This window comes from Vidua macroura, chromosome 6 (genome assembly GCF_024509145.1).
Source record: "Vidua macroura isolate BioBank_ID:100142 chromosome 6, ASM2450914v1, whole genome shotgun sequence".
NCBI classification, from domain to species: Eukaryota; Metazoa; Chordata; class Aves; order Passeriformes; family Viduidae; genus Vidua; species Vidua macroura.
Window position 1 is genome coordinate 17,765,689 of NC_071576.1, and position 27,179 is coordinate 17,792,867.

Genomic DNA, 27,179 nt, shown 5'->3' on the forward strand with positions numbered 1-27,179 from the left:
TATGATGGTGACAGAGCCTTCATTCCATCACCTTTCTTTAATCAAAATGCTGGCCAATAGAATACTATACTACATTCTTTCCTTCTTTATTTCTACCAGCATGGTTACAGTACAGATACATCAGGTGATGTGTGCTTAAGAGATCTGCAAGATATTTAGATGCCTACCTAACTGTCATTGACTCAGAGCTGCTTGTCTAAATACCTTTGGGAACTTGTGAAACTGTTTCTTTGAGATAATGAAAAAAGAAGGGGAAAAAAATATCCAGAGTGCTTTCAGACTGCTCATCAGAGTTGTACGTGCCTTTTGCAATACAAGCAATTTTGATCTGACTGTTCAATAATGTTAAGTCTCTGGGAGCTAGATATTGCCTACATCACATTGGTTTATATAGTAAAAAGGCAGATTACAATTACTAAGTGTGAGCTTTATAGAGAAATACAATGTAAAGATATAAAAATAGATATTGTTCCCTTCAAGCAGAAGATCTCAAAGCTTTTCTATGCATTACATACAGAAGTAACTGCAGCTGGTTTAGAGTTGTATGGGTGCATTCCTGAATTACTCCATAAAAGGCTTGAAGGAAGTGTTCAAAGGAGACTGCTTGCAGATGACCTGCAAATGTTAGCTTAGGAAATTAATATACATTACATTTTCCCATTCTTCAACATGAAGATATATTATCTTCAAAGATATATTATAGTTTTCAAATCACATAAACTCTTTTTTGCCTTTATATTACTAGAATACAAATGATCCAGAACATTATTATAATTATATACAGTGACATATTTCTTTAGATGGGTAGCTGAATGAAATGCATGTCACCTCTTGGTCTGTAGGCTGTAGCAGATCTGCTGACTGTGAGAAGTCACTGCCTATGGGTTGATTCACAGTGAGGTTCTCACTTTGCTGAGAATATGCCATGTGTGAATAACACCACATTCTCTTGCCATGTTGCATCTAAACTGTAGTAATTCCACTACATCTTCTCCCACAAAATACTATGAAAGAGTTAATGAAATGGAGAATGGTAGTTGTTCTAGAAGGTGACATTATGTATTAGGATGAATCTAATATTTTTAGTGCTCTCTTTTTGCCAAATCCACTAGATTCCCCTCATGGATTTGTATTGGGGGTTTTCTGGTTGGTTGGTTGGTTGGTTGGTTTTGGGATTTTTTTTTTGTGACTATAGATGCATGTGTATGCACAATTTGTGTAGAAACTCAAATTGGGATGCACCCACTGTTAGACTATGCATCTTCAGAAATGCAGAAATAGCTTTTTACTTGTGAGTATATTTAGACAGTCATGAGCTGATTTCATGATTGTTATACTGCCTGACACACTGTTCCTAGTATTAATATTGATGGTTTCTAACTTACACTCAGAACACAGCCCTCACTCTTCCTACCACAGAATAATAATTTGTTGTTTTGATTTTGCATCCTGTTTCAAAGTAATTTTCCCCTGAGAGCTCCTGCACTGAAGGTGGCAAAGGTGTGCAGATAAGGGGACACAGGCAAATCCCAGTGTTAACCTTCTGAACAATGGCTAAACTAGTGACTGCAAAAGTTCTACATCTGGCTGAAAAAATGCATCTCCTGGACTACAAGGTTGAGGAAAAATGTGGGGCAGTGTTGGGAGTGAAACTCAATAGAAAGTCTCATCTCATTCCTTATGCCACAACTCCAATCTCAATTCCATTGCTTTCACATTTTGGGAACTGCTTCTTACTACTCGAGCCACGTGAGAAATATGTTACTGAATTTAGAAAGTAGTAAAGCTCTTCTGAGTACTGTAAAAGTGATGAGGATTAATGCAAGAGTTGTAGTCAGCCCTTCAAATGTTCAGTATAGCTTCTTTCTTCCCTTGCTGTTGAGAGAAGAAAAGAAATATACACAACTGAAATATACACAACTTTCAGCACAACTGAAAGCGATAGGAAGACTGGTCACAGTGAATGGTGTTTGTGCAGACTGTTCCTTCCTACTTCAACTGTTCTATAGCTGCATTAATCCTCACATTTAATAGGCTGCTGATATGATATATTGCATTGCAAAACACTGAAAGGAACAGCTGCCGTTAGTGGAATACTTAATTCTAAGAAATGTGGAAGTTTTCAGTCAAAATGGGTTGTAAGACAATGCTTCTGAGACCAACACTAATGTCTTTGGTGTGGATGGCCCCTGATACTGCCCCACTGGCTGATGAGGCCACTGACAGGTCTGTGGGAGGTAAGGTCAGGGTGCAAGATAATCGTTCTTCCATGTAGCTGCATTTGTTCTACTGAGTAACAAGCTGCTGAGTATCAAGCAAATATGCAGGCTAGGCAGCAACACATAAAATAATCTGAACTCTTGCCCAAGATCTCTGTGTCTTCTAAGTGCAAAGCTTTGTAGGTTTATTTCTTATATCTGAAGGCTTTAAACAAAGAAACGTTAGGGCAACAAGCATATACATAAAAGGGTGGTGGGGTTGGCTCTATTTTCCTTTCCTTTCTACTCAAGCAGTGCAGTTTTGCACCTTGCATATGAAGGTCTGGTTTAATATATTTCTTCCACTCATTTATCCCTCATTCTGTATTCAAGTTAGGGAGTCTGTCCCACCTATTTATCCTTACCTTCTCATATCAAAGCCATTTATTCTTTGAGCTTTCATTTGTATTTCAAGTGTTGGGGTTTTCCTGTTCCCTTCTGACCTCACCACTAACATGGTTGCCCATACTTCTGTCACTATGCTCCTGATATTGAATCGTCTTTCCTCTGCTGCCTCTCATTTTCCCTTTCTGGATATTTTGTGTGCTACTCTTCCTCCGTGCCTGCTGCTGCGTTCTTTCACAAAGTGACAGTGCCATTGCACTGGCACTGCATTGCCTTGGCAGGCGGGACTCTCCCACGGGGCGTGGACGCTCAAGCCCAGCGGGCTCACAGCCCTGTTTCCCCTCCCCAGCCAGACCCGGGCGCTCCCAGCCCCGGCGCCGTGGGACCCGTGGATGACGGACGGCCGGGGTGGCAGAGGCTGTCCCTGTCCATGGTTCTGAAAGCTGGCTAGGCTGGCTCCTGCCGCCTGCCACCGCCCTTCCTTTCGTAGCTCTGCTACTGGTGTTAATGGCAAAGAAATTGAGGGATCTTCGGAAGCTAACTCCCAAATTTCCTGCTCAATATGGAGGAAAGTTATCAACTGGCTAAGATAGAGTTTCATGTATCTATCAAGTAAGAAATCTTGGGAAGAGAATAGTACTGCTTAAAATGAACTTGGTGGCTTGTTCTTATTAATCAGGCTTGTTATTTTTGTCGGATATCAGCCTTTGATCTTATGAGGATTCTTCAGGGACATCATGGAAAAAACTGAGAGCCAGATTGTAATTCTCTCATGAGTATGATGCAGGAGTAATTGAACTGAAGTCAAATTAAACTAATGTGAAACAGATGTAAGTGGGTTCAGACAGACTCAGTACTCTGCAGCTTTAGTTAATATTTTCTTACAAGGAGAAAAAAACCCCCTCCAATATACTAATACACTAATAATGTGCGTGTACTTTTTCAAATAGAACAAAAAAGTGAGGGAACTACTACACTATAGTCCCTGCTGGCCATACAAAGGGACTGATATAAAAGGTGTCTGAAAGCTGGAGTCTGGCTAATGAGGAATGGGTACCAGAAAAGAGCCAAGAATGGTGAAGATGATTACAAACTGTGAACCAAGTACCCTCTGTCCTCTTTTGGCACTTAGATGATTGATGTGTTAGGATGTGAGAAGCAGAATCATAGTGCATTCTGTTTAGTGTCACTAGCCAAAGGAACTGCAGACAGGCTGTGGTACCATCCCAGTACAGTTTATTGCTGATGTGTAGTTTCCTCAGGCAGATTCACTGTTTTCACTGAAACCATTTCTGCCAATGAGTAAATTTTCTGTTCTGAGGATTAATCCATGAAATAAGGAAAACATGGCTCTGCATGATGTAACTTAAAAAGTGATAAGAAACTCCATGCAATAAAAGACAATAAAAATAACACATTACCTTTCCTTGCATAGTTGTGATTCTTAGTTAACTCTCTGATTCCTAATGACACTAAACCTTCTGAAAACTATTTGAACAAGAAGTTTTCAGGTTATCCTAAAGAGGAGGCTTTAAATGTTCTCCTTGACAGAAACCTTCCTGGAAAATAAAGAAATTATAAAAGGATTCTGCATTGGATCATGTCCAAGTTAATACTACTGCAGAATGGGTCAATAGAATATAAAGAATAGGATGCAATTCACCTGAGTTGCTCTCTTGGTCTCAGTGTAAATAACAGCATTCCTGTGGCAATAAAGTGAATGAAGAATAATCTTCACAATTAGAAATACCAGATTTCAAACAACTATATAGTTAACCATAAACTGAATAGTTATATAGACAAATGAGTGCATTGTTAGTGATGACACAAAGACTGTCTAGACTTCCATCTAGCCCTATCTCATTTCTTCAGAGCATCTAAGAAATGGAACACACAAGCTACAGATGATTTCTATCTGTTATCAAGGATCAAGTCATTTTTCCATTCCTGCTCACTAGATTTAAGTAACTGTAAGAGGTATTTATTAATCTGTTTTTCTATGGCTTTCTTTGAAGTACATCAAATTCACTTCCAAATCACTCATGCCATATTACTAATGAACAGTAAAAGGGCACTTAGCATTTTATTCTTTTTTCAATGAGATGGCTTGTAATAAAAGGCCTTTTTTCTTGTGTGTTGTGACTGTCACAGTCCCTGTCCTGTAAGGCACTGATTTTCAACTATCTTCAGCTCTGAGAACATTAAGTCTGAACAATAAACCCTGAATGAGAAGTAAGAACTTCCTGAAAATTCTTATCCAGGTACTAAAATAGGTTTCTTTTTCTTGGTGATCTTTCATTTAAACATTAAACATTACTGAATCCACTTAGCTTATAAAAGTTGACAGAGTAACAGCTTGAAACACTATAGCTTCAAGGCACCAGTTCTCCCTGTCATAAGAATATGACATCACTGAGGGGTGAAAGGCCTTTTATTTGCATAAGATAATAGTTACGTTTCTATGCAGCAGCTGTGCTGTCAGTGAAAGATGCCAAATTTATCTCTGGAGTAACCCCATTGATTTTAAATTAGTTACTTTGGGAATAAATTGGTCCAGTCAATAAAATTAAAGATTTGAGGCATTGAAATAATTGAGCAAGTTTTCCATGATCATAATATGGTTAAAAAAAATTGCAAAACAATTATATGATGTCATGCATTTATGTACCTGATAGACCACAACTGATTTGCCACAAGGTTTTTCAGTCATATAGCTAGAGCAAGTATGTAGAGCTTACAGACATTTTTTGGGAATATGGGAACATTAAGGGAATACAAGAAACATGAATATGGCATTGTGTCATTATTATCTATTTAGTTTTACAGTAAGTCAGACAATTGTAAGATGTCTCTATCATGTCATTTTCATGACAATTCCTCTTCTTTAGCCAGTAACAATCAGGATGTGTTTCTGGTACTAAACCTGAAGAATTCACCTCCAGACTATAGACTCTTGCATGTCTTAGCAGGAATTTAATGATGTCAGCTTATCAGTGGACTGCTTCAGTTTGGTTATCTTAGGTGAGTTCTCAGTGAACAGGTGTCTTGTGGCAGAATACACACTTCATCAGTTAACTGCTGATAGTTATGGCAGAGGGACAGGGTAGTGCTTGGGTTAGGGTGACACAGTTGAGTAAAATTTGTCAATTTGTCTTTATGTTAGGTTTTCCCTGGTAATATACAAGGAAGATGCCAGTAAGCTGGAAACTTTTGCATGCTGGGGAAAAGTTATTTACACGCATATATATATATATTATACATGTGTGTGTATAAATAAATGAATTACTCTTTATTGATACATATTTGATAACTGGTCTTGTTGGGGGTTCAGAAAGCTTCTGAAGCCTTTTAGGTTACTGTAACCATCATTCAAGCAATTACACAGCACAGTTAGCAAAGCCTATCCTCACTTTTATTCCCACTCAGTTTGCAGAAGTAATATCAACAGAAATCCTGAAGTGTGTTCAGAATGCATCGTGGTTTGCTTGCAAAGGAAATACCTTCTGCTACTGATGTCATCATTGCAATCATCTCAAATTCAAGTCTGACTGAGCAGGCTCATTATCATTCTCACCATGTCCTCCCTTAGAGCAGCCTCTCCCTCCTCCTCCTGTACAGCACAAAGCAAGAGCCACAGGGGTGCACAGATTAGGGGAAGGAGAGACTCCTAGCACCTCCCCCGAGAAAACTTGCTGCATTACTTCCATCTGGTTTCTTCAAACTACATGCTGCTTTACAGGACCTTGCACACCACCCCTAAACGAAAGTGTGGATTCCCCAGTACTGATTTCCTCTTCCTGTTTAGGGTTGAACAAAGACTAGGAAAAAGTTTCACAATGTGGATGTGAAAAGAGTGTGCCAATCTTCACAGTAAGAGTTTCCTGAGGACAGTCACACATTTTGGACTGCTTTGGGTTTGTTTTTTTTTTTCTTCACCAGGGCAGATTTCTCCTTTTTGGTCTTACGAGGTTAGCTCAGAGCTAACCTCCAGCAACAGATAGAAAAGAAAAACAGAAGAAGGGCAGTTCAGAAAAAAAAGTACAGGGAAAAAAGCAGGGCACAAATTATCACAGGCACCAGGTTTAGATCCCAACCACATTTCCTGACAATTTGAAAGATCTATGGACCTCTGGACTGATTCTGGTATGGGTCTCTGACCATGATATATGAGGATTTGTGGATCTGTCCACTAAACCATCCCCCATAGATGATCCCCTTCACACACAGAGTTGATTTCCACTGTGGAAGAGAATAGGCAGGACAGGGTTAACCTCGCACAGTTTTCCTTCAGGCCCCCAGAGGGGCTGGGGTTTTGTTTTCCTGGCTAAGGGAGGGGAGCTGGGGCATGTATTGTAAGTGGAACTGGAGACCTTTCTGGTGTTACTAGCCTGTTTTGGGTTTGAGGAAAAGCCTGGAGAATGAGGAAGAGGAGGGAGAATGCAGATCTGGAAAGAAGCAAGTGCCTGGTAATTGCACAAGTGTCCTCGTTTCCCCGAATGCCCCTGACAGCTTAGGGCAGTTTCGAGGGGCCTCCAGCCTCCTGCCCCCTCCCTGCAGCTTGGCCACATCTCACAGCCCCGCTGTGCCAGGCGTTGCCTCGACGCAAAGTGTCTGTCCCTGTCCACAGTACGGATCGGGGACAGAAAGGGGTCCCCTGGCTTTGGGGGTACCCGGTCGGTCCTGGTCCCCAGAGCCTGAGGGGGCTCGGACGATCCCCTGCCCTTCCCCTCCCCCTGCGCTGCAGAGCCTCTGGATGCTGCCGTACTCCTGCCATGTGCTGCCGCCGCCGCTACTGCTGCTCGTAGCTTATTCGAGCGTGTCTCCGGCTGCAAACTCCGCCAAACAAGGCTGCATTCCCCTCCCGGGAAGGATACCTCGTGAGTACCAGCCGGAGCCTGCCCCCTCCCTAGGCACCCGCCACTGCCTCTTACAAAGGGACTCGCAGGCTCTCCCCACCCCCTTTTTATGCCAGTGCAGAGAGGGGCTCTGTGAATTCCCTCCAAAGCTATAGGGTGGCTCCCTCCTCCTCCTTCTCTTCTTCCTGCTCCGCTCTCCTGGGCGAGCCAGGCTGCTGCTGCATTGAGCCGGGGTGGTCCCCAGCCTCGCCCCAGCCATGCTGCTGCGCCTCACGCCCCATGGCTGACTTTTGCTACCCCTCTAGTGCCCGGGGCTGAACTGAGGTGCGCTCATTTTTGGGGGATGGCTGAGGCTAGGGAGCTTGTGCACGTGTGGGAGGTGTCTCTGGGGGCGTGGGGGGCTGGACGACTCCCCGATCCTTGCAAGCCTGCGTTCTCTCCAGCCCGGGTCCCCCTCAGGTGGGCGCAGCAGAGGGGCCGCGCTGCGGCGGGGACCCCGCCACCCTGACATCTGCAGGTGGACGGGGCGAAACAGCTGCGGGAGCCTCCCCAGGAGCCAGCAGCACCCTGGACCCGCTGCCTACCTCAGTCTGCTCCGTTCCTGCTCCTCCAGATTCTCTTCTGTCCTCAGTCCATCCCTTATACCCCTCTCTGTGCTGGGGTGCCTGCCAACCCCTCCACTCCACTCCCCTGCCCGCCCCTCCCCACCTTCTTCGATTTATTTGTGTATTTCTTTCCTTGGCAACCACCAGTTTCCCTCTGTCAAACAGCGCAGGCTCCCTATAATTTGAAATTAATTTGTTTGACTGCAGCATCAGACAGGAAGGTTGGGAATTTATTTAATTCTTTTTACTCCCTTTGCAAAAAGGAAGCGATGAAATTTCCAATTGAGACTCCAAGAAAGCAGGTGAACTGGGATCCTCAAGGTTGGTGATTCTCTATTACTATCATTACTACTGTAATAACAATTATTATTATTCCTTGTGTCTATTGACTCGTAGGAGACTATGTGACTCCAAATGGGAGGAGGCGTTTGATGTTTGCTTGCCATGAGCACTGCTCAGTCTTTCTTGCTCAATCCTATAGCAGTGCATTAGAAAATGCTACTGAGATACGGGGTTGGGCGGCTGCATGGCTAAAACCTCTTCTAGGTGTAAGTTTTACAGTTTTGTATTTGATATCTCTCTTGCCTCCCCCTCTCCCTTTTTCTTGAGTATTTTCAAGGAAAACTTGGCTGGCATGGCAGTGATCTCTGGCTCACAGCATTGTTTGTTTTATCAGTGGCTCCTTTGTTGTTTCTAGTGATCATTGTCTCTGCTAAATGGGTGGTACAGGAGTGGACACAGATGTGAGTGCTTGTTCAGGGCTCCTTGATGGCACATGTTTGTTGGCAGGAGCAGAATGCCGCAGCAATATCACCTTTAATGTGGACAGACCTTTAGTCTGGATGGTATTAAATGACACATTAAAGGAGGGAGCCCAAAGGGACCTTTACACTCTTTACTGTGTCCTATTAACAGCTGATCAGCCCAAGTGGATAGTTTGATTAACTACATAGGTACATTTGGACTCAATCTTAGGGAATGTGTTTGTGTGATGGTGGAATGAGATTTACGCCAGTGCAGTGGTTTTCAATAAGATGATCCAAGTAGTATTTAAAAATAAACCATAGTCAAATACTCTCCTTGCCTGACATGGGGAGGAGGTTCATCTGCATCCTACAGAAGTGACTGAAAAAACTCTATTGGTAATTTGTACACTGGTGTGTCATATTTCTGTGCATTGGTACAGGAGCAGAAAAACTTGAAGCCATTGCTCAGGTTTGCAGCAGAAGTGCTGGCAGCCACTTGCTGTACAGCAGTGGTTGCAGGAATTATGAAGTGATAACACGGGCTTTGATTATTCCTCTTTATTCCACAGGTTTGGTTTTAGTGGTCAATTTGCCTGTCATTCTCCATATCCTCACATTTACAAAATGAAACATTAGAAACATTAGTTATAGAAGGAATACAGCAGAACAATCTGCTGCACACACAATTCAGGTTTAGTTTAAGCCTTAGTACATCTTCAATTAGGTGAAGGCTGAAATCGAAACATCAGCCTCCTCCGCCCTCATCTTCTAATGAACACACGGATGGTAGTGCTAACAGAGATTTGATTATTTAAATGACAGTATATTCCTTATCTTAAGGTCTAAACTCTTTGTGGTGAAAACTTGGTCTACCCAGGTGCTTTTCTAAATGTGTGTTTGCTGCAGCTTAATTTAAATCCATTTTATGAATTGCAAAATGTCTTTTAATACAAAAATCTCTCTGCTTTTTTTTTTTTTCTCTGACAAGGCACATAGGAGGATGTATGGATGGCATTCATTCTGTGTGCAACTCCTTTGCTTGGCAATCAGCTTTAAAGCATATGGATCCAACAGGTGGTTGGCCACAATTTACTGATGTGATAAAACCACAGAGTACTGTAGCAGTTAAAAGACCCCAAACCCAGCAGGTTTCCTCTCTGCCTGCTAAAAACTTCACAATCCTACCAGTTATTTCCCCTCAGTGTATTGACTTTGTTAGATAGACAGAAAGGATGCTGATGTATTGCCAAGAACAAAGCAAAAAAAGTTATTTTCTAATTCTCCAAGAGATTCAGAAAATAGATAAAATTTGGTGTAATGGAAAAAAGGCAATTTTGGCAAGGAAAAGCTGTCAAAGTCCCAATTCTTTTACCAACAGAGGAACAGTGCACTGAAATTGTACTCACATAGTTCCACTAAAGAATTATGTGTGTAGAAGACAAAGTAGATCAGAGTTCTGTTATTTTTGAAACAAAAATATATTTATGTAGATATAAATGTAAGCAATGATCTATGTGAAATAACTAAAATCTCTAAAATGAATTTGATTTACAATCACATATATAGTCTCTATATATAGTTCTCTGCACGTACAAGAATGATGTTATGTTTTGCATCCTATGTGACATCTCTGGAATGAAGAGCTGAAGTATCTTTTCTCAGATACAACAATCAATGTGTAGAAAGTTGGTGGTGAAGGGATGCAAAGAGTCCTAAGTTAGACACAGCTCATGTCCAGTTAGCATTCACACTCTAATTACCAGGCTCATTTCAGAGGGTGTTTTATGACTGTGCACTGTTCTAGTTGTCAGCCAGAGAACATGCAGTTTCCATACTTTTGTCTAGTAGGAATTGTGATAACTTGGGCTAACAAGTATTTGGAATGGATCAACTGATGCTCCTGGCAAGAAAGCTAGCAGCCCAAGGACATAAGTGAGAGCTGTGGCATCTCAAAGACTGTTTAGACTTGATTATTCCAGGCAAGACACATTTCTAAAGGTTGGGAATCTTTTTTTGGAGATATGGCTGGCTTGGAATTGATGATATTGCTGGTTTGAACCCAGGTCAGAATAATAGTAATTGAAATGAATTAATGCTCAACTCCATAATGCTGACTAAACTATAAATATTTACACAGATAAATAGATTAGGAGCTGCTGGTGACTCTCTTCTGGCATAGAACTGGTATTCTCAGTTTGCATCAGCAAAGATCAATATACCATAGAAAGACTTTGTGGAGAGAAGGTGTTTAAAAGAAAATAATTGACATGAAGAATGGTCTGACAGACAGGTGATGGGAGGCTGATTTCCTAGCCATTAAACTGGTCCAAGCAGGGCTTGGAGAAGAAACTGTGATTTTACCATGTTGTGTATTATCTTCATGTGTCTTGGGCATCAAGTATATCTCTCTCTGTGTTACATGTAAATGTGGAGTGTATTTTCTAGATAAACCAAATATTTCATAAATCTTGAAGTGTTAAGTCTGAATTCCTACAGTGAAGTTCCCATACTACATCAGGCAAACAAACTATATTAACCCCTCAAGAAACAGATCAAACTAAATCACAGAAGTCATTGGAACTTGGCCTTGCAATCCAATGTGAAATATGTCCTAGAATTTGATATATGTTGATTAGACCCCATGCAATTTATATTCAGTGGATGAATAGGGTAGGTAAGAAATTACTAAAAAAAAACCCCAAGCAGATACTTCAAGAATGTTTTAGGGAGCACTGGACATATTGGGTAGGAGTAAAGGATATCACAGTACCTGGCCTTACATTTTAAAAAGCAAGCTTGCACAATTCCACTGTGTTACTGGTGGAATCAGCATATATGTACTTAATCAGAAAACATTTGATCTGCCAATCTCTTATTGTCGCTTCTCACATTTGGTGTACATTTCCAGGATATAAGATTGGATTTTTAGCAGCATATGAAGACTTCAATTCTCATAATTGTTATTCATATCTCTCCTTTCTTGCAGTCCTCCTGCTGTTTGTTACACCCACCTGTTTTCTGTGCTTGAATTAGCTCATAACATCTTCGCACATATAGTTTTATATAGTACCTAAAACAGAGTGTGTCCCTTATCCTGTCTGAGACATCTGGACGTTACAGCAATATCAACTTTTTTCCTGAAAATTATCTGCTTAAAATTGATGTTTCTTTGTAGGGGAAAAAAAATAGATGAGACAGTTTCAAATATGCTTAGAAATTATCCCCAAGTGTGACTGTCTTTTAGGGTGAGTGTGAGATGTCTTTTTCAAGGGAAGTATGTCTTGTGATGCTCGTAGCAGGGAGCAAATGGAATCCAGTCTTGTTTGTTCCTTTGTGCCTGCAGTTTCTGCTGTCATTGTAGTGATATGGATTGTCAGAGCCTTTTGGATATCCAGCTCAATGTTTACCTCAACACTAAAGTTTTGGAACTCTGAAGTTTGCATTCAAGTTCCTGCATCCTTTCACAAATGCACTGTTTGCAGTTTGAAACTCTAAAATCACGTATTTATTACCATATTTACATTTAGCATGGGATTTAATGGTCTGTGGGAAATTCAAGCTGTGGTTGAGAATCTGGAGTTCCTCTCCAAATTTCCTACTGACTAACTGTTTAACCTTCAGGAAGCCACTTACCCTTTCTTGTCTTCCCTTTTTCCTAGACTGGAAAACAGGAATATTAATACTTCCCTAATGCACATGGGTGTTGTGAAATATAATTAACTTGTTTAGAGCAATCTAAAATCTGCTATTGAAAGAAGAGCTTAGGCATTGCAATTAAATGCTAAAACAATTAGGAGGGAGCAAAACAGCCTGTCATCATATACAGATCACATCAATTAAGAAATAAGGTTGTCTCTGCATTTTGCAACTAGAGGAAACTAGTATAATTTATGCTTCTTTACAGACACTGAAGTCAATTGGGTTTCCCATTAGAAGTATCTGAACACCTTTGATATTCCCCAGCTGCTGCTTTAGAGAAGCTCAAATCTTCCATAGGTCCTTTGTCACTGGCCTTGGGATTTCTCAGACCTGAGGGACCTCAGGCAGCATTGGACACCTATGTGTGGGACAATGAGCTGAGTCTCAAATGCCTTCATGCAGGTATCAGGAATGGACCATGCCTTAATGACTATTTGAAAAATCTTCAACATCTGTACTCAGTACAAATTAAACTGATGATGCTGGTGAATTTTTACAAATTGCTGCAGTACCTCCTATCTTTGTTCTTTTGTTTGAAGAGACCAATGCAGAAGGTAAACTTGATTAGAAAGGCATAGATGAGTAGAATAAAGATGTTGTTTCTGTCCTCTGTTTTCAAGGAGATATGTAAAAAGGAGTAGAATGCAACTGTGAGTTAGACAATATCTTTCTGCACTAGCAAGTTGGTTGTTACTAGCTCAGTAGATGAAGACTGTTCTGGGAAGATGTAATGTGTGAAAAAGTAGGTCTGATCCCTGCCAGTGACCCATGGTCAGAGGCTACTGACCCTGTGCTAATTGTGCCACAAAGTCATATTGGCTACTTACCCACCCATCTGATAGACTGAGACTCTGCTGTGCCTAATAAGTATGGATTGTAGAACACTGCAGGGACTTTATTTAAATGAGATATCTGAAGGAGGATATAAACTGGACAAACAGGAGGATGCTCCTGGAAGCGCATGGTGTAGGCACAATAGTGCCAAATACAGTAAAGTGGAAAATTTGAAGAGTTTGGAAAACAAATAGAAGAGAATGAAAAAATCAGAACTTTACTGAAGACTATGTGGAACCTGCAAAGAAGACAGATGAATACTGTGGGTGCCAGTGTGGTAAAAGATAGAACAATACAATTGATTTAGGAGGAGAGAAAGAAAGACAGCAGACAGCTATTAGTTTTGTCATTTTTGTCTTTAGGGTGCCCTGGTAATGGTAAAACAAAGGATTCAGAAAAGTAAAATTAGTAGTAAGAAAGTGGCAGAGCAAAAGACTTGACAGTAGCTTTCTTAGAGTAGTGAAGGAAGACTGAACTCTAGTCAAGGTAAGAAATATGGAGGCTAGGGTATCATTAAGATGTCATCTGTAGTATAGGAGAAGGGAATGAAAAAATCCAAGGCAATAGGAAGCTGTAAGTCTAAGATAGGAAGAGCAATAGAATTGTCACCAGTGGGAGAGGTTAGGACAGGATTATGATTTCAGTGAAGAATACCAATGCTCTTTTTTGCTGTGTATGTACAAGAGTAATCTGTTAATGGCTTTTGGACAGAAATGTCCCTTGGGCAAGTCTTGAAAAAACTGATGCTACCTGAAGTGATGGAGTTTGCTCTTGGGATGAAGATATATGATACCAGTTGTAATTGGGCAGGTTTTGGTTCAGCTTTTGGCATTTATGTGGATTTATGTAGCTAATGTGTGGACTATATCAGCTTCAGACAGAAGAGTGCATATAGATGGCAGTACAGTTTAATTCTTACCCTCTTTATTTAATCCAGAGCTAGGACTTTTACCACTCACTTCAGTGTGAGCAAAATGCAATTTTTCATTTTTAAAGAACTGTGTTGTTGCCGCAGGTTACTAAGTTAAGAGTAAGAGAATGCCTGGAATTACTGGGAAAACAGAGGCCCTAGATTTTGTGCTCTAGATAGGGTAAGTACCTGGAGTGAAATGGGAAGGGAAAAATGAGGAGTTCGACATAAGAAAGGGATAAGCAACATACCAGTATTCAAGGTAGATTATTAAAGACCTCAGTGTGATGCAAGTGCCTAACCTTTATTTTATAATAACCTCAGTGTAATAGCAAAGGCCAAAGCAGAGAATATGAATGCTGAACAGTTTTTCTGTTTTTATATAGAAGTTTTATGTAAAAGAAGTGACATTCAGCAAAAGGCTAAATAATACCTTTTAAAATACCTTTTTCATAGGAATATCTCTGGTCTTTGTTTTCTGTAGGAGTTAAAAACATCCTGGGACCTGGCCTTTGTCAAACAGAAGCTGCTTATATCCCAATTCCCGAGACATTGGTTATACTTCTGTTTTTTGTCTATAATGTAATGGGAAACATGCTCTAAGATCAACCTGCTGACTTTCATAAATTATGTGCCATACAGTTCTCACTGGTTACCTCAATGAGATAAAATAACAGGTGAGAATAGCATATATCCTACAACCTTGTACTTCAAGGTGGTAGTACCAATCCTTTTTAGTCCATGGATCACTATTATTCTCCAAACATACTTTCTGGACTGCTTGTCTCTCAATCAAATATCAACTCAGAGTATTTAAACAAAAATACACTTCAAAATTGAACTATGTATCTCTTACCATGTTAATGAGTCACAGTATTTAGGGACTGTTTCCTTGGTTTGGGAATGCTGAAACCAAGAATTCAGATTTCATCTTTTTCTTTAATTGCTAATCTATCCATATGCTATTACAAATCTTACTGTTGGCAAAATGTCTCAAGTACATGTGTTAATATGTGCTATCCAGTTGTCCTAAAATATGATGAGCATAGGAGAACAATGGTGCAATTTTGAGGTTAGGGTAGAAATATCAGTGTGGGTATATCATGGTGTTGGAAGTTGAAATGAAAGCTAGTAGGGTGATAGAATCTGTTATTGAAACCTATATGAGGGAATAAAAATGTGGAAGAGAATGCACAAGCCTGGCTTAATTTTATTTTTCTGCTTTTAAAATGGAAAGGGAACATCCTGCTAGAAGCTGTTGTTGTGACAAGAGGTGTGAGATACAGCATATATGAAGGGGCTTGAAACATGCTGCGCTTAGGATCTGGAGTCCTGAACAGGAGTAGTAATCAGTTGCAAAATCTGGGTGTGGTTCAATTTCTTTTTTGAAATCCAGACATACTTAGTTCTAGCATTTTGTGAGAGTTTGCTATTTGAAATTTTAGAAGATATTTGAAAAGAAGTAAAGACCTAACAAAGAGAGACAAAATAAGTTGCTTCAGGAAATATGGATTGTGGAGTGCCACTGTTCCAGCTGCTACAATAGATTACAAAAGAGTGGGTACAAAGTGTGACAGGGTCAGATCTGCTGGCAGAAGTGCAAAAAATACAGAATGAGCAGAGTGTACCTGTGGTAAGGCTGAAAATGCTGTGAAAAGAAAATAAATGTGTGGACATAAAGATGAGTTTGTCTACCTTCAACTAGAATTCACTGTTTTCAAGCACATGGTGTTATTTCTGACTTTTAAAAGTAAGCATATATCATAGTTCATATTTTAAAAATCCCTGAAATATCTTTGTGTTCTCTATTGGTGCCTCAGGTATGTATCAAGGTCTTCTTCTGTGACCCAAACTAAATCACATTATAAATAATCTCATGGACATACTACAAATTATTTTTATCTCATGAATTAAGTATTTATCTTAGATGATGATCTGTTTATTTGACTAATCTTTCATTGGAGAAACATGTTTAATGGTTCTTCCATTTGTTCCTCCATTTTGTCCCCAAATGGATGCATTTCGTAGATCTTTAAATTGCGTCAGTTCTTTTTCTGGTAATCTGTGTATTATGCAAGACTGTGTGATACTTTTTTTTTTGCTGAAGACAATAGACTGTTTTGCTAGCAGAGGATGACAAAAGACAACACCCTAAAAAATCTTAGAAAGCAATACAAGTTATTATGGTATCACTGCCCTACAGGATCATCACAGTGCCTTAAGCACCAGGCTTTGAGTACCTAGGTTTGTTAGAGCCATATGTTCATATCTCAGCAGGACTGACTCATCTTTTCTTCCCTAGGAAGAAAAAAACAACATGCCACTGACTTTACTGGATGAGGATTTTGGATTTTGGCACTTGAAACTTGTGCCACTGAGTTTTTGAAGATTCAGTGATATGTTGTTGAAGGGTGTTTGAATTATTTCTTACTTGATACTGCAATATAATAATATTAGTGTGATTTGAAAACAGAAAATGCATACTAACAGCTTGCCCAGGGCCTTTAACCTCTCAAATTTCAGCTTTTCATCTTAGAGAAACAAAAGACAGTCACTAGCTACTGTGTGTGAAAGACCTCATTGATGAAAGAATTATGAAAGAAATGGTACTGCAGAAGGTCCCAGGTGAAATGCAGGAAGCAGCAGGAACATCTCAAAGATGTTCTTCTAGGTTAACCCAGATCTATCACTGATTACTTAAATGTTAACATTGCTAACTTTGGATTGCACAAGAAAGGCCTGGGCAGAGAGGCCTTGAGTAGCAGCAATCATGACAACTGCAGAAACAAACTCAGTCACCTCTTCATGATCCTACAGCCTAATTTGTCTTCATAGGAAAGAGTCTGTTTATTGGGTTACAGTGACATACTGACATGTAACTTTGTGACCTGAATTTCTCATTGCTACCAGACTTTTTTTTTTTGTTGTTGGTTCAGTTTTATAAAAATAAGCATCTGCTGACATTTAAGGGGCTTTAAGGTAGCTGATGTATTTGTATAGGCCTGGTATATGTGATAATAAACCTAAGGGAGACTTCTGCCCTTCTGAAGAACATCTTAAGGCCAGTTCACTTATTTCATAACCTCTCACTTGGTAGTGGTATGGGCAACTGAATTATATAATTTGAGTGTGACTTAGTTGGAGAATAAAACAGATAAATATAAGTAGGTATCTGAAATTCTAGGGTATTCTAAGTTTCTGAGGATGTGCTATGGTTAAGGGAACTATAGGCAAATACGGTTATTGGAGCCAGGAGAATTTTCAGTTAATATCTGGTTTGGGATCAGCAGATTCTCTCGAGGCTGCACTGGTTGATTTGACCACATCTGTATTGACAGATGAATGGGATGTATTCCAAGTTACAGCCAAGCAAAGAAATGAGACAAGGGTTGTTTCTGCTGACTTACACACTGAAAGTGTAGAAGAAAAATTTGTGTATTATAAAGAATTTAGAATAAGAGGATATAAAAATGCTTATGATGAATAAATGTGTTTCAAACAGCAACTTTTTCTTCCTTGTGAAAAGTATTTTTTGCACAGATTAGTTTTGTCCTACCTGTCTTATATGTATTCTTCATCCTGTTCCAAAAGAGGTTTTTAAAGTATTGGGAAGCTTTCATTCACTTTGACTAAGAGTATTAATGTGTATAAGAACTTAAGACCATGAAAGAGATTGGATCCTCAGGTTATGCAAATAGTATAGCTTCAGTGAGCTAAAAACCAGCCCAAGCAATGTGCTTCTTACAAGATTTCTGACCATTGCCACATGGAAAGATCCACTTTTATTGCTGTTGCACAGAAAATTTGAGAAATTATCACTTAATTGAAATGCTAATGAGACTTGCTTGAATTCAAAGTATTTTCCTATAGATCCTAATCAGTAGTTAGACTGATTTGTTGTCTCTGCCACTTGATTGTTTTACCACTATATTTCTTTTAATAAGAAAGTCCTTCCCTTTGTACACAGGCCTTCTTATGCTAAATTCCAAGACTTAGGTTTCCTTGACTATTTGGTCTGGCCATGAGACCCTTGGCTGAATTTCTTTCCTGAATCTGTGAGATAGAATATATGGAAGATCCCAGGAAAATCCCTGACCCTAGATCATCCTGTGAGTACTTTGAAGAGGAACACACTGAAAACCTGTGGTGGGAGATTCAGACTCTTCATAAATGTTGCTGGAATCCTGGGAAACTTCCTATTGAGGAAAACTAAACAACTTGTTTCATACAAAACACATAATGATGTAATGAAAATTTTTGGTTTAGTATGTAAAAAGAAGATTATGGATAAATAGCAGCATCACTATTCAATCTGTCTGTTGTTCACTGAAGGGTGAAATCTGCACAGAGCTAGAGAGCAGCTGTTTATTCCTTGGTGCTTGTGCCATACTGACAAAATATCAGTTTTTCTATATGTTACCTAATGAGGAAAAACGATGGTGTGGTCATTTCTTTTGACAGGAACTCTTTTTCATAAAGTCATCTCTACACCTCAAGATCTTGAGCCAAAAGCACTTGCTTCCTATTTGGCAGAGCAGAGATCTGCATGAACTAGATCTCTCAATTTTAGCAGGAGCAAGAATTACCAATCTATTGCTAGGGAAACAGGTTTTAGCATCATCTATTGGTTTTAGTCTCATTTCAGGAAGAGAAAGGTGAGAATTTTTCATGGGTTTCTCTGTATTCAGTTTCTCTATAAATAGCCTCATAAAGCTGATAATAGCTCTGCTGCCAATGAGTGTGTTGGAACAAACACAGTCACCAATCTTGAAGCAGGAGGGTTCCATATTTGGGACTTGCCCCTGTCAATCACTTGTAATCTCCCCTCAGTACTTCCTGCTCCTTACCGTAATACTCTTGTGCTCAATTTTTCATTCTCCTGAAGTTCATTGATGAGCCCTGTCACACATGAACATGGGCTCAGGTGTTGGGGGCTATGGGAAGGGTAGTGCCAAGAAGAGAAACTGAACAGAGAGTTAGGGGTGTGCTACCTCCCATGCTGCCAGCGGGGTTGGAAAGAAGTGAGAGACAACAGCAGATGGATGGATTTGGAGGAGGGCAGGGTAGAAGAGAGGTCAGGAGAGAGAGAAGGCAAAAGCAAGGGAAACAAAATCCAAACTGCCCTCCAACAGTGAGTGTACAATCTCACTCCAGCACAAGACAAACCTCTATCAAGTATTCGTCTGGACTTGGCATCTCTGTAAGTAGTGCTACAAATGGTGTCAGCAGCAGTGCATCTTCCTGTGAATGCCAGTTAGCTAGGAACCCCCCTGAGGACTGCTGTCCTGAAGCCAAACTAGAAAAAAACCCTGATGCTTTCAGCTATTCCTGGAGCTCATGTCCTGCCTTAGCACATCCATTCTTTTGACCAGTGAGCTGTCACGTATGCATTAGAATAGCGCAGTGCCTGGGAGAGGGAGGAGGGAGGGGAAAGTATCCCAGCATCCCATGACCACGACTTTTGCAGAGATTTTTTTATTGTCAGTGGATAAGTCCTGGCAGATACCTGCTCAAGCCAGCCTTGGGCTTGCTGTTCTTTCCCTGACATTTGCATAGCCTCAGTAGCAGGAGCTCCAAGGCTGCATTTTCAGGAGACTAACTCTTGGGCAGTCCATTTGAAGTTCACGAGCATGCTCAGACTGCAGCTATGACAGGGGAGAGGCTGGTTCAGAATCTGGAAGTTCTTGTAAATAATCATCTAGAGCAGCTTACACGTGGTTATAATATTTTTCCTTTAAACCAACAAAAGAAAGAATCTGGTTTATGGCTGTCTATTAATTTTGTAACAGATAGAATGGCATTCTCTAATGTATAGTGGAAAAGAGCATGTCCCCTAAAGGACTTGAAAATTTGCTAATACATTAATGAAAAGTCATTGTACCTTCTTGATGCACATATGAAAAAGAGCTTGTTTAATCAACTTTTGAAATGACTCTTGCATTTAATTAATTTGCTAAGTTCTCTGTGGCAGTGTTTACATGAGGCAAACTGTGCACACATACAGTGTTGTTTCTTCTCAGTATCACAGGGGCTTATCTATTATTTGTGAAATGCTATGAGATTTGGCACGACTGCTACTAAAAGGCATGTTGAGGTGTGATTCACTATCTTACATTGAAGGGGAGGAAAAGGATTTCAAGAGGATTTTCCTGTTAGGAGTTGAGGCTAGATTGTCAAGATGAATGATTTTTCTTTTTAATATATCTTTAACATTTCATTAGGTGGGTTTTTTTTTTTTTGGTTTTTGTTTTTGTTTTTTTTTTTTTTTTTTACAGATTCAGGATGTTGAATACAAAAACATTAGTCTGTTTTTCTCTGTTGCCCTTCACTGGTAGCTTTTCTTCTTGGATTCACAGGGAGATGCAGGACATGAATAACACTGACAGTTTCTGGCAGGTGATTTTATGCCCTCTTCTTAGATACTTCCAATAAGGGACATTTCAATATATTGATGGCTGTTTGCATGCTTAGCTCTCCTTGTAGCTAGACTTTTTCCTAATATATATTCCCCTACTTCCTTGGTACAGATTAATCAGTTATTTCATGTGCTGTTCTTAAGAGATCTAGGAAAGAATTCATCACTCTCTTTAGTTACTCAGTGTCTTATTTTCATTTGAAAATTTTAATTTTTACCTATAATCTAAACAGCATGTTCATTTATATTAAGCAAATACTTTGGAAGCTGCAATGGAAATTGATGTGGGATGTTAAAAAAGATGATTGTATTGACTATTAATAAGGACATATACAAAAACTAGTTTAGGAACAAACTTACTGGTGTACTGAGATTTTCTGGGGTTTATGTGGTTAAGGGCACTTAGATTTTAGCCCTTCAGACTTTTTATTTTCCTAGGCCACCACTGTGAGTTTTTCCTTTCCCTGCTTTGAAAGCTCCTGTGAGATGCTTGAACTGCCATTCTTCTGTGCTTTAAAACATTCACAAACATTCACTGTCTTTCAGAAATAGAATAGGTCTGAAAATGGTATTCAGACCCTCCTCTCTACACTTTCTTGACTAAAATGAAATCTGCTGATACATACATTTTTCTATCTCTTTAGGGACAGTAGGTTCAGAATTGCTAAATTATAGAATAGTTTTACAACAGCCTCACAAAGCAGAGGCACATGGTATAGCTCAGGGGAATGATAATTGCATAGACTTTTTAATCTTTTGCATACTTGTTAAACTGATTACAACTAGATTAATAAGTAACCCAACCTGTCAGGTTTACCCAGCATCCAATTTCAAGCCATTTAACATCTACAAGAAGACCGAGGTTTTCTTATACTTTTTTGGGATTGTCAGAGGCATCACGTTATATTGGTACTTCATTGGTTACGTATGCATGCACTTCCTGCCAGCATGAAATATTTAATCAATTTGACATTTAGCTTCATGTGAAAATGTATGCTGCTGGCATCCATTTTTCTTAGATGTGTGTAGAAAGTGAGTGAAATAAAATGCTTGTTTGAGAAGGGAAAACTAGAATGAAAGCTATAAAAAGTGAAAATATCAAATCCACTCAAGACAAATGAATGTTTTTGTTCCAAATTGACCCAGCTCCAGTAGAGAATGACAAAAATGCATTATTGTTGGAAGGATGTTTGCTCCCTCTGTAGCTAACTCCTGTTCATCATTGTACTTTAAATCCTGATCTATACATTGATATTCTTAGTGCTTGGACTTATGGCTTTTTCACGAAATCCATACACAAGTAACTGGTGGGACTCAGAGAAAAAGCTTTGGTGAACAATACAGTCTGAGTTGTGCCCTCATCTTTATTGCATTTGTGCAAACTCTCTGTGGTGGGTTGACCTTGGCTGGCTACCAGATGCCCACCCAGCCACTCTCACTTCTCCTCCTCAACAGGAGAGGGGGAGAAGATAAGACTGGAAAAGTCTATGGGTTGAGATAAAGCCAGGGAGACCAGTTAGAGATTGCCATCACAGGCAAATGAGACTTGACTTGGGGAAAGTTTATTTGCTTTATAGTTAATTAAAATAGATTTGAGTGGTAAGAAATAAAGACAAAGGTTAAAATAGCTTCCCCTGCTTCCCCTACTTTTTCCTAGAAACTTTATTGCTTCATTCCTGATTCTTCTTCATCCTCTCCACCTCACATGGTGCAGAGGGGATAGTGAGTGGGGGTTTTTGGCGGGTCTAGCTCCTCTAAACTGCATCTTTCTCCTTAAACTTTTTCCTTGCTCCTGCATGAGACCATACCATGGGGCTGCAGTCCTTTAGGATAAACCTCCTCCAGCATGGTCTCTCCACAGGGAGCAGCACTTCAGGAAACATCAACCTGCCCTGGACTGGGATCCTCCACATACTGCAGTGTGAATATCTATACTGGTGTGATCCTCTCCATGAGCTCCAGGGAAATACCAAATCCATCATGATCTCTTCTGAAACTCACAAGCTGCAGGAAGGTATCTCCTATAGCTCCTGGAGTGCCTCTTTCTCCTTCACTGACCTTGGTGTTTTTAGGACTCTTTCTCACACTTTTTTCCTCATTCTTCAAAGTCTGCACAATATTTTCCTTTTCTAAAGTATGCTTTCACAGAAGTGCTACCAGCTTCGCTGATGGGCTCAGCTAGGTTCTGTTGTGGGTCTGTTGGAATCAGTAGGAACTGTCTGTGTCCAGAAAGGGGCAGCCCCAGGCCTTCCACAGAGACCACCACTGTAGCCACCCTGCTCCCATCACCTTGCCACCTAAGCCAGGTATTTGTTTCTGTCAGGCACTTGCTACACAGGTAAATGGGAGCAGTATGTTCTGGTAGTATGGACAGTGGAAACTGGAGAAGATTCCCTCAAGATTTGTTCTTTGGAAAAAAACTGATTTCAGATGGGAGTGATATTGTCCTTCAGTGGAAGGTAAAATTCATTCTCATTACTTACTGCATAGCTAAGTTCTTGTCTGACACTAAAGAAGCTCTTTGGGAAGAGACAAGAGGCTTAGGTTCTCCTTAGTTCTGATGGTTTACAGTGCCACCAGCACCACCACTATGTGAAGACTCTCATCATTGGAAAGCTCTTTCTAAAGAGATACCTTAACTCTGACCATACTGATTTCTTAATTTCTACCATGTTCCAATTTAGGCTGCTTACATTTTTTTTTATTTTTGCCTAAATTATAGTTTTCTAATGAAAAAGAATGAAAAACATTATAAAACAGTGCCTTTTTGTTTACTCATAACAACTGCGTTCCAGATTAATTAAGTAGCTAGGGTATTCCAAAAGCTATTAATTTGTACGTTTCAATTATAACTGATGCAGCAGAATTACGTAGATTTTTTTGGAAGCTTACTGAGAATCATTATTTTGAGCACTAGACGGGAATATATGACAAATGGTACGGAAATTGCAGAACCCTTTATGTATGACATACTTCCCTAAGCTGCTGCCAGGGATGGCAAAACAATGGCCAGATACAATTCCTTCTGATACATATTGCTGACATTTCTCTCCCCACCAACAGAGACAACTCAGTATTTTTTTTATTATTATGAACTTTTACTCTATTTCACTAACATTAACCTATAATAGGAAGAAAACAGTGCTTTTATTCCTTATGCAGATTTGTAACCTAACATACTCCTCCCTTCTCACCACCCCACTCAAGGAAAGGGGCAATTGAGAGGAATCAATGCTACTTTTCTTCTAACAGCATATCCAATCTATTTTGTTTAATGTGTATTGCCCTTTCAGCCTTTACCTGTCTCTCATACTTCATGTAATGCCTTGCTGCTGATGACTGCATTTGCAGCAGACAGCTGAGATGTTGCTGAAGTCAGCAGCACTAATGCTGCATTAGAGAATCCTCTTCAGGGAAAAGAGTGTTAGATTTAACCCAGGGGGGTGTTGCTGCAGTGAAAAGCTCTATGCTCAGAGCCACTCTGTGTTTTCCTAACAAACAGTATGTCAAGCTTTGCTTTCATGAACAGTAAATGCAATAGTAATAGCTTCTCACTTGAGTGGCAGTTCTCAGCAAAACACTGTAGAAGCAGTAGGGTGAAATTCCCCTTGTGTGGCAAGCTTGCCATGACTTCCACTGCTCAATTTCTGTGCCTTGAGGATATATCGGCAGAAGGACCAGGGCCAAACTGGTGTAAAACATGTCAGCACTGATAACAGTTTTCTTGATCCATGACTCTATGAATTCCATGGTTCCCAGACAGCAATTCTTATTATTCTTATTCCTTAATCCAGAAAAAACTGCCACAGGGATACTAGTGTTCTGTTCCAGATGTAATCACAGCCTGTAGGCAGGATTTTCCCCCATTTCTTGATCACAGATGTAATGTCACCTGTTAATTAGCCCACATCATGCAAAGATGCTGCACAAACACAAAGGCAGACATGACCATTGTCTACTGGGATTTTTGTTCTAAAAGCCAGACTTTCTAAGCCAGCATCAGATTTTTGAATGCCCAGTTATAAAAATTCAGCATTCATTGCGCTGGTTAAATGGATGCTCTCTTCAAAATTGGTTAAAAACCACAACAGAAGGTGAATGGGGGATAAGGGGGAGTGGAATAACAAGTAAATCAGGTAGTAGAAATTATTTGCCATATTGTCAAAATGCAAAATTTTGATGGTTTAATGATTTTTGGGTAACACATGGACAGAAACTTCAGTGTTTCAATATTTTCACCTGCTTCCTGTTAGACATCCAATTCCCTTCACTGGTAGATCTGCATGCATTTTCTGTTTGTGACATTCTTGAGAAGTTCATATAGGTGATAGCTTAATACACTGATTGCCTCCACTAATTTCTCTAACATACCTCTTGCACTTGCTATGACTTCCAGGCACAGCCCTGCTATCCTAACTCCAGCAGCCCTTATCTGAATGAACCTGGGGAGTCTGTGGGAAATATTTGAGATTGGAAGCAAATGCTAGATGCCCACATCCCCCAGGAACTTCTGTTTAGAGATGAGCAAGAGCCTTGGAGTGAAAGATTAATATTTTATCCACTGGTGGGCTGCTCATTTCCCTGCCTTCTATATTGTTCAGTCAGGAAGCCTTTTAATCTTAAATTTAGTGTATGTGTATTTCAGAGAGGAACTGGGGGAGGAAAAAAAAAACCTATCCAGTTAAACTGAAATGACTTTAAAACAATTATGGTCAGTGAAGTCCCTTCATCCCCCAGTCCTTTATGATCCATTCTCAAGAAGGTGGATCCACCTACTCTTAGTGGTCAGTTCAGGGAAGCTGTAGTGGACTTTGTTAACACCTCATAGGCATTTCTCAGCTTTGATACATGAGAGCTCTGTCCTGCAACTTCATACACTTGACAAAAAAATTGTATTTCTATATTAGTCCAGGAAGGAATGCTGGCTTATTAAGTAGTGCTACAGGAAGGATGTAGAAGTGCCGATAACGCAATGTAAGATGTTATAAAAGCTGTAGGGAAGACTATTTGCTCCTGAATTTTCTCAGTGAAACTGGACTATATGATGAGATTATAATTCTAACTAAATTTCTAGTTTAATATAGACATAAGAAAGGCTTCATGAGAAATTTTGGATGTTTGACTAAGAACATGTCTGAAAAATGCATCATTTCCTTTCTTTAAAGAAACCCCCTGTTGTATTATGAGGATTTTGGGAAAAAAATAGTATGTACCTCTAGACATGCATCAACAAACCTTTTTACTTGAGCTGAAATTATTTTGTTTCCTTCCTTTGGTGGCACCACTAAAATGGGAGATGAAATGTCCAGTTTCATTTTTGATCATTTCATGTTTCAAGCTTAAAGCCTGTTGCTGAGTTTATGAATGTATAAGTGCATATGGCCTCTATGTTATAGGTGTCACAATTTCTATTGTGAAAAAATGTAAGACAGGTTTAATAGTGTCTTATTTAGTACCTAATTTTCTTCCACATTCCTGTGTTACACAGGCACACAGCAATGTATGTGCATTTTAATGAGAGAATAATAGACACATCTAATAAAATGCTGCTTTTGCAGGATTCAACACAGAATTGCATAGAGGCCTACTCTGTCTCAGCTATACCAGTCTCTTACCTTCCTTGTCCAATTTCTTGCTCCTGGGGATTGCCAGGCTGCCTTCCTAGAGGAATTACTCCTTTCAGATATTTCCCTGGTGTTTCCCTGTGTCTTCTGTTAGGACTCCCTGGCTCATCTCCCTAAGACTGCAGGTATGGTCAGCACAGTTCAGTCACTGCAAAGAGCCCTTGCTAGCACCCTGTCCCTCCCTCTGTCTATTTTCTTATCTTCTCACATTTGCCAGGGACGAGCCTCATATTGCCCCTCTACCCCCTCACATCTAGTTCAAAGCCTCGCCAGTGAGCCCCACTAGTTCCTGAGCAAAGACTCTCTTCCACTACTGAGAAAGGTGAATCCCATGTGATGCCAGCATACCTGGGGCTGTGTAGAACCATTCCATTGTCAAAACCCCCCAACATTTGATGATGACACCAGCCGTGAAGCCACAGCCTCAGTTTGTCCATTTCTTCCCATGTTGCTGCCTTCAGTTTAACTAGAGAGGAGACAACAGCCCTCCTCTCCCCCCCCAGATTCCCTTACCAAACATGTGAAGGCCCTGAAGTCCTTTTTGATCACCCTTGGACGACGCGCTGCTGTTTCCCCGGCCCCTTCCGCGGCAGAGCAGGCCGGGCAGCAGCGTGAGGCCCCGGCAGGCTGGGAGCGCCCTGGTGATGGCCGTGCCCCGGGCGCCGGGGGCGGCGCGCCCTGCTGCGGGCTAGGCCCGGGCAGCACTCTGGGCCCTCTGCTCTCCGCAGGAGGGAACTGTCTGCAACTTTAGCCACTTCAGCTTTACTCACCTTGATGATGACTGAGAGTTTTGCTTCCTCAATTCCCATCAGTATTAGCAGAAATCTGAGGGATTTAAGCTCCTCACACATCAGTGTGAGCCCTGGCAGTGATATTCACCAATAAAA

The 27,179-nt window shown here is 40.3% G+C and overlaps 1 long non-coding RNA gene across 1 annotated transcript in view; it reads right to left on the bottom strand.

Moving 5' to 3' along the window:
* The window catches only part of LOC128809407 (uncharacterized), a 33,549-nt gene extending 6,370 nt beyond the window's left edge, over positions 1-27,179 (bottom strand). The window contains exons 1-2 of the long non-coding RNA XR_008437711.1: positions 26,806-27,179; positions 26,284-26,411 (exon numbers count right to left, since the gene is read on the bottom strand). This is a non-coding gene — a long non-coding RNA (uncharacterized LOC128809407). The remainder of the gene's footprint in view (positions 1-26,283; positions 26,412-26,805) is intronic.